Source organism: Lynx rufus, unplaced genomic scaffold, assembly GCF_022079265.1.
Source record: "Lynx rufus isolate CCGP_SWC_20201006 ecotype Redwood Valley unplaced genomic scaffold, mLynRuf1.p SCAF_1, whole genome shotgun sequence".
NCBI lineage: Eukaryota > Metazoa > Chordata > Mammalia > Carnivora > Felidae > Lynx > Lynx rufus.
In genome coordinates, this window is record NW_025814823.1 from 111,685,942 (window position 1) to 111,692,933 (window position 6,992).

Below are 6,992 nucleotides of genomic sequence, written 5' to 3' on the forward strand. Positions count from 1 at the left end.
TGGACCCCATGCTGCCCTCTGCTCCTCACCTGCGGAACAGCTCCCAGATGGGAGCAGCGCTGGGCAGGACGGCAACCTGGGGGAGAAGCACTGCCCTACACTCCAGACCCAGCACCTCACCCCAGGGCCTGGTGCACTCCCATCTCTCCTGGGAGTCTCTGCTTGGGACTGTGCAGGCTGAGGATCTGGGATGTTCTGCAGGCACTGCCTTCCATCCCTCACCCTGGCTCCTCATCAGGAGACCCACAGCCTCAGGCTGAGTTCTTTGGTGAGGACTGCAGGGATGCGGTGGCTACAGGGTGGAAACAGGCCTGCCTCTCACTCCCTGAGTGTCAGCCCCAGGCCCCCAGCTCTGGGAGGTGGGAGAAAGCACAGCTCCTTGGGATCTGGCACAGCCTCACTGGGTGCCTGTGACTATAGGAGCAGGGGCTGGGGCTGAGGCCAGAGGGAGGATGTATCCCACGGGTTTGAGTTGGGGAGGCTCAGCGACTCTTGCCCTTTCCTCCCAAAGGGGAGTTTCTCGAAGTTGAGCTCCCCAGGATGAAAATAATCTTGGGTGTGTGTGGGTGGGGGGAGGGTGGCAGGAGGGGGACGTGGGAAGTATGGTTGTCCAACATTTGCCCTCAGCCTCAACTTTTACCGTATTTCTTGGCTGAGTCTCCTGCAGCAGCAGGTACCTCTTTTTGCGACCCAGCCTGCCTGGGTACAGACAGGACACTGCAGCAGGCACATACACACATGTAGTGCATACCCACCTAGGTGTGTGCTGTTCACACACATGCACACATGCTCCCTGCACATCGTGCACACACAGCCAGGCTCTGGGTCCCAGAACAGTGCTCGGCACCAGATCGGGCTGGTAGGGGACAGGAGGTTTGTTCTCAGCCCGCCGATGTGGGAAGCATAGTGTTCTTCTGGGTGGGGACCTGGAATAAATGTTCTGCCTGTAGGTGTTCAGAGGCTGAGGGCCACCGCTTTTCATTATCCACGGAGTGTAAAGAGTCAGGATTTTCATAGATGGGACTGTTTTGTGACTCTAGCTCTAGCTGTTCAGTCTGAGGGGCTTGGATCCCTCACTATTGCATTTAATGTAGTTATTGAGCACCTGCTGTGTGCTCCTCTGGACCCAAGCCTCCGGCAGTGTTTTGGACAGTCACATTAGTCCCTATATTTGGAAATCTTGATGCCTGCTATGTGGATGGAAAGGCCTTCAGACTATTGCGGGTGAAGCCCCAAATCCCCAGAGGCCCTGGGCCCCGGAGAGGGACTGTGACTAGTAGGGACTGCCTGGGGGAGTCTGTTCTGCTGGGCCCAGGGAATGGCTGAATGAGAGGAGACGATGAGGATGCTGGCCAGATAGGGTGTTGGCTGGAGAAGGGACCTGGGCACTTTCTTCTTCCCCAGCCTCACCCTCTACTGGCCACTATCCCCAGCAGGGAAGGGTCTTTCTTCACACTCACAGATACATCATACACACGGGACAGCAGGCAGCTCCCTTGCGGGAGTAAGAGCAGGGGTTCAATGTTCTCCCAGCTTTGCTGTGTGACCTTGAACAAGGCTCCACCTGCACTGTGCCCCAGTTTCCATGTCTGACACGGACTGGGCAATCCCTACTTGCCGCTTCAACTTGCAGCTCACTTGACGATGGGGACACGAGGAGAGGAGGGAAGGGGCTTACTGGGGCTGGAACCAGGTGTCCTATTCCCCATCCCTTTGGGCCATGCGGAGCTAGCAATGATTCTGTGACTTTCAGGAAATTTGGAGGCTTAGAGTCCTGGCTGGGTTGAGTGGAGGCGTCTGGCCTGTTGTAGGGTTTGAAGTAGTCACCATAGGGACCTTTCCTAAGGCCGGGCTCACTCAAAACAGATTCTGTACCCAAGAACGGGTTAGCAGTTTTATTTGGGAAGAGTGGTTGGAGGGTCCTCATGGAGGGCATCCTTCCACGCACTTATATGGGGGTACGCTGCCCTAATCTCTGCACCAGAATCAAGGGATTTTAGGAAAAGGGAAGGAATGTGCCGTGGCTTGCCCTCGAGGCCATCCATGACTCTCTGGGACATTCCAACCCTAAGCCTCTTAGGCCGTGGAGAAGTTCAAACTAGAAAACCCAGTTTTGGAAGTGCATCTGGGACCACCTACCTCCTTCTGTCTGTTTTATCCCCCCCCCCCAATAAAAGCTCTTGCTTCTTTGAATACAAGCAATTACTGGGTGAGGGGGGAAAGGGGTGCTCAGGTAGGGGCTGGGAACCATCTCACCGGATTCTTTAGGCTTCCAAGGACCCCAGCCTCAGCCTTCCTGTTATTTGGGGTTCCCCAGCCTGTCCTGGTGGGAGACCTGGGATGTACTCAGGCAGGATGGCCGAGTGGGGTGCCTCAGGGAGCATGCAACTCAGAACTTTGTCAGCAGCTGGCAGGGCTGGCCTCATGGCTCACCCGAGTCCGCTCACTGGTCGTTCTCTGCTTCCTGAGAATAGCTGAGCGGAGGAGAAGAGAAGGCTGGGCAAGTGGCAGAGACTGGTCACACAACTGGGGGAGCCTAGGGTCAGCTTATGCTGTTACCACAGCTTCCCAGGAGCGGCTTTTCCGAGAAAAGCACACTCTGAGCCTGGCTGGAAGAGCAACAAATTCTGCCTCTACCTTCTTGAGTCCTGGCAGCCAGGTCTCCATGCCCCCCTCCACGTCTTTTCCTTTTCCGAGCAGACCTGAAGAAAGGGGAGGGAGCCAGCAAGCCCCCTCCTGTGTCGCCCCTGCTGCTCTAGACCGTGTCTTTGGCCAAGTGGACAGCAACCTGGCCTTGCTCTAGCCCCGATCGCTGTCAGAGGCCCCTGGGGTGCCAACGGGACACCCAAGCCTTAGTTTCTCAGTAAAGTGGGCTCAAATATTTTTAGATTCAGGGAATTCCTAAATCGGGAAACCTTGGAACCAGGATTCCAGCCTCGGGTTCCCTTTTCTGCGATCCCGGCCTCGGGGCCATCGCTTTACTACCGCCGAAACGGCTCAGATTTGGGAGGCTGGTCAATTTCAGAATTCCGAGACCCGGTTCTAGAGAAGCGGCTGTGTGCCCGGGAAGCCTGCGTCAACAATCAAACCCCGGAGAAGCCGCGGGAATGTCTTTATTGGATTTTGCGAAGAGCATTTGGGGTTCCTCTCTGGGTAAGAAAAAGCCCGACCCGTGCGGGCGAGGGCAGGCCGCCGTGGGCTGGGGGCGCCTCCGAGCACGGGCGGCGAGACGTCGGGGTCCTCGGCGAAGAGAGCCGGGGCTCCGGCCGATGTCTTTTGCTTTTCTGCGGCATAGCTGCCCGAAGGAACCAACGAACGAACGAATGAAGCGGTATTGTTTAGAAAAAATACCCTCTTGACACGAAGCTGCGGCTGCAGTCCCCGGGCGTGCAGAGGGGCCCGCGCTTTCGCTCGTTCTGGGGCCCCCATTCCGGGGCGCAGCCGGGACGGCGGGCGGCCCTTTCGGCTGCCCAGTGTCCTGGAGTTCCCCAGCGACCTGCGCCGCCACGAGAGGTTGCGAAGGGCGTGGGGAGCTATGCCCTTCGCAGGGCTGGGACTCGCGTCCCCGGGGCTGCTGCCCTCTTGGGGTGCCCGGGGCCGAAGCGTGGGGTGGGCTCACCGGGTAGGCAAGGTAGCGCCTGGCGACGGCAGCTGGGACTGCGCGCTGGGCGCAGGAACGAGCTCCTCGTGCTGCCTCGATGGCGCCTGGCCTTTCCCGGGATGCGCTCAGTTGCGCGCCACCGGCTGGACCTCACAAACGCCTGGAGCAAAGAGTGCGGAATCCGCCACCGCCTCCCTGCGCCCCAACACCGCGGAGACCCAGCGCTCCTAGCCCAGTGACTCTTACCCCACGCGGGTTGCGCTGCGTACTCGGCTCGTCGGCTCCGGGCTCGCTCGCCACGGACTCTGACTGAGGTTTCGACTTCGGCTGGGGCCCCGGTTCCAGCTGTGTCTCCGGCTGTGCGCGCAGCTTCGGTCCTCGCTGGTTCGCTACATCGCAGCGCGCAAGGTCGGGGCTGCCTCGGCTCGGCCCGCTCCTCCCGCCACCGCCGCCGCCGCCGCCGCCCGTCGCCCGCGGGGAAGGCGGGGACACGGGCCGGGGAGGCGGGAAGGGGGGAGGGGAAGCGAGGCGCTCGCCTGGACCAACGGGGAGGGGCGGCGCGCAGTCCTGCCGGCTAGGGGTCCGGGCCTCCCTCGGGTCGCAGGCAGGGGTCCGCGCGGCTCGCCGCCGGGGTCCGAGGCCGGGGAGCGCGCCCCGGGACTGCTAGCGCGGAAGGGGGACCTGGCCGCATGCGGACGAAGCCGCTGAGGGTACCGGCCTGGCCTCTGCGCTCTTTCCCACCTGGCACACGAGGGGTCCAGCCCGACCTCGGCTTAGACGGGCCCCGGTCGGAGTTTCCCCCCGTCCTGCCTGACGCCAGTTTTAAGATTCGACCTTTCCCCTTTCTGCTCAGCCTTCGGGAGGAAGCTGGTCTTGCATTTTGGCAGGGAATGTCCGCAGCGCAGATTTTGGCAGCCAAGGAGGTTTGAGGACAGACCCCAGAGTTTCTGGGGAGGGGCAAACGCTGACCCCTGCCCTGCTTGGAGGATACCCCCCACCCCCCACCCCTCCCCACTTCTCCTCCTCCGGGGGCTGGGCTGATGAGCAAAGAGTAGACCAACCCTATGGAGCACAGACAGTTCTGCGGCCACTTGTTCAGCCCCTCGCCTGCACACCCTCCAGCGATAGCCCTGTTCGGCCCTTGCACAGGGGAAGACTCCATCCCTATGGCCCCGTTCGCCTTTTCAGGGGAGATGGGCAGGACTAACGGGAACTGGGTCCCACCCGTGTTGCCCACGGACAGATAACCCCTCACAAAGCCTTGTGGGGAAACGAATTGGCCGACCAGGCTCCTGCCTTTCCCAAGCCCCCAGTCTGAGCCTGCTGCTGCCGGGCCGTGGTGGTAGGGACGGGGGTCGGGCGGGTCAGTACATCAGGCAAGCACCCCGGGGGACAGGAGCCACCGAGCCTGTCTGTAGACGGCCACCGGGCTCTGGCGCTGCCGCTTTGGCTCAAGGTGCCGGGAGATGGCAGTGCGGCGGCCCGCATCTATGTTTCATGAGGTGCCGTCATCGGCGGCGCCTCCCTGCCTGGTTCTAGCCGACAGCTGCCGCCGGAGAGGCCACGGCCCCGTGCCCGCTTGCTCTGATGCTGTGCTTGCCCGCAATCTCCAGGGCCACCTGGTCAGGGAAATGCAGAGACAGGAACCCTTCCCAACTCCCAAAGCCTACCCGACCCAAGCTCGCAGATGCCTCACGCTCAGGCCCCGAGAAGTGGCCTCTGTTCCTTGTCTTGCTGTTTGGGGATTCCAAGTCTCCCCTCCACTGTCAACAGGAGGAATATCTCTCTGGTGGCTGTGTATGGTTCTGGTGCACACAGGGTCATAAGGGTTAAGAGCTAAGTCCCCCGTGCACAGGATTTCAGACCACGACCTGGGGGTGGCCTGGCAGAAATGCAGTCTCCCAGCTTGGATGATGGACTTTGGGAATTCTAGCTTCTGCCTCTCCACTGCCACGATATTGGCTGTTTTATGTGTGAAACTGGTTTGCTGGCAGATTTGGCCCCGGAGGCTGCTAAGCGGAGACACTTCCCACCTTGTCTCAGGCAGCCTCCCCACACACCCAAGGTGTCCCTGCATCGTGGCCATAAATGCAACTGCTGGGCCTTTACTCTGCATGGAGGGTGCAACAGTCACCTAGCTGGGTGGGCAGGGGTGGGAGGGGCGCTTACACTCTGGCACCTGCCCTGGGAAATCAGACCTTCTTACCCCTGCACATCAGCTGTTTTCCAGGTTTTGTTCTCCAGCAACCACTGGGCGTGCGTGTGTGATTCTCCGTATGCCCTTGTTTCCAGGCAGACCCTGTGGTACCATAGAGCTGCCCCTACGACCTGAGGGCCAGAGGAGGAATCTTGTCTGCATCTTTTACCAGTCATGTGGCCTTGGGCAAATGATATAACCTCTTCTAGCTTCAGCTTTCTTACCTGTGAAGTGGGAATAAGAAGAGTTGTCATTTCATTGAGCCATCTGTGAGATGATGGGGAGGACTGTCGCCCTGTGTGGGGATGGGCAGCTGGGCTGGATGTTCATGGTGAAACCTGGCATGTTGCTTTTCTCCTTAAGATGCTTTGCTCATTTTTGTTTCCTTCTTTGCGGTCTTGTTGTTTGAGTCAGGCAGAAGTAGGCTCCTTCTCTGATTTAGTAGACCTGCCCCTCATACCCTGCTTGCCATCTAGGAAGTCTCAGACCAGGGAAACTAGGCAGGTAAATGGGGCGGGACCAGGGCTTGAAGTCCTCAAAGTTCTTGGTGAACTGGGGTGGGGTGAAACCCTTTTGTTATGATCTTATTTTCACTTCCTCCACCAAGAATTTTCCACAATTTCCCTTTAGGTTGTGACATCTTGGGAGCACGTACTTTCCACTTTGGAGGCAGAGGGATCAGGCAGTCAGAGACAGCAAGGTTGGAGCTGGATCAAGGGAGAACAGGATTACTTCTGTTCTTATAGTACTTACACAGTCCTTGTACCTGAGTATCACGTTCGCTTTGAGCTTTCCTGGTACCTACCCAAAAAAGATCAGCAGAACTGCTGGTGCATTTGCTTTGTTTTTCCTTCCAAACTGATATACTTCCTCTAAACAAAAGTTTTTTCCCTAGCACGAAACTCTGACATGAATTCGTCACACGGGTTCATGTTAAACACAACGGGCAAATGTCTTCAGCCCCATTTATGCAGAAAGGGATACAAATTCTTCAAGCAGTTTATTATCTTAATATCCAGGAAAAGTAGGGAGAGTGTCCTTTCTCTTTACTGCTCTTATTGCAATAGTATTAATATCAACATTTGTATAATGATTGATTAAAACCTGTTGCCCCTACCAGGGTCCTAAGCTCCTTAAGAGCAGGGCTGAGTCTCTCTTGCCAAGCATAGGACCCTCCCTAGGGTGGGCAAAGGG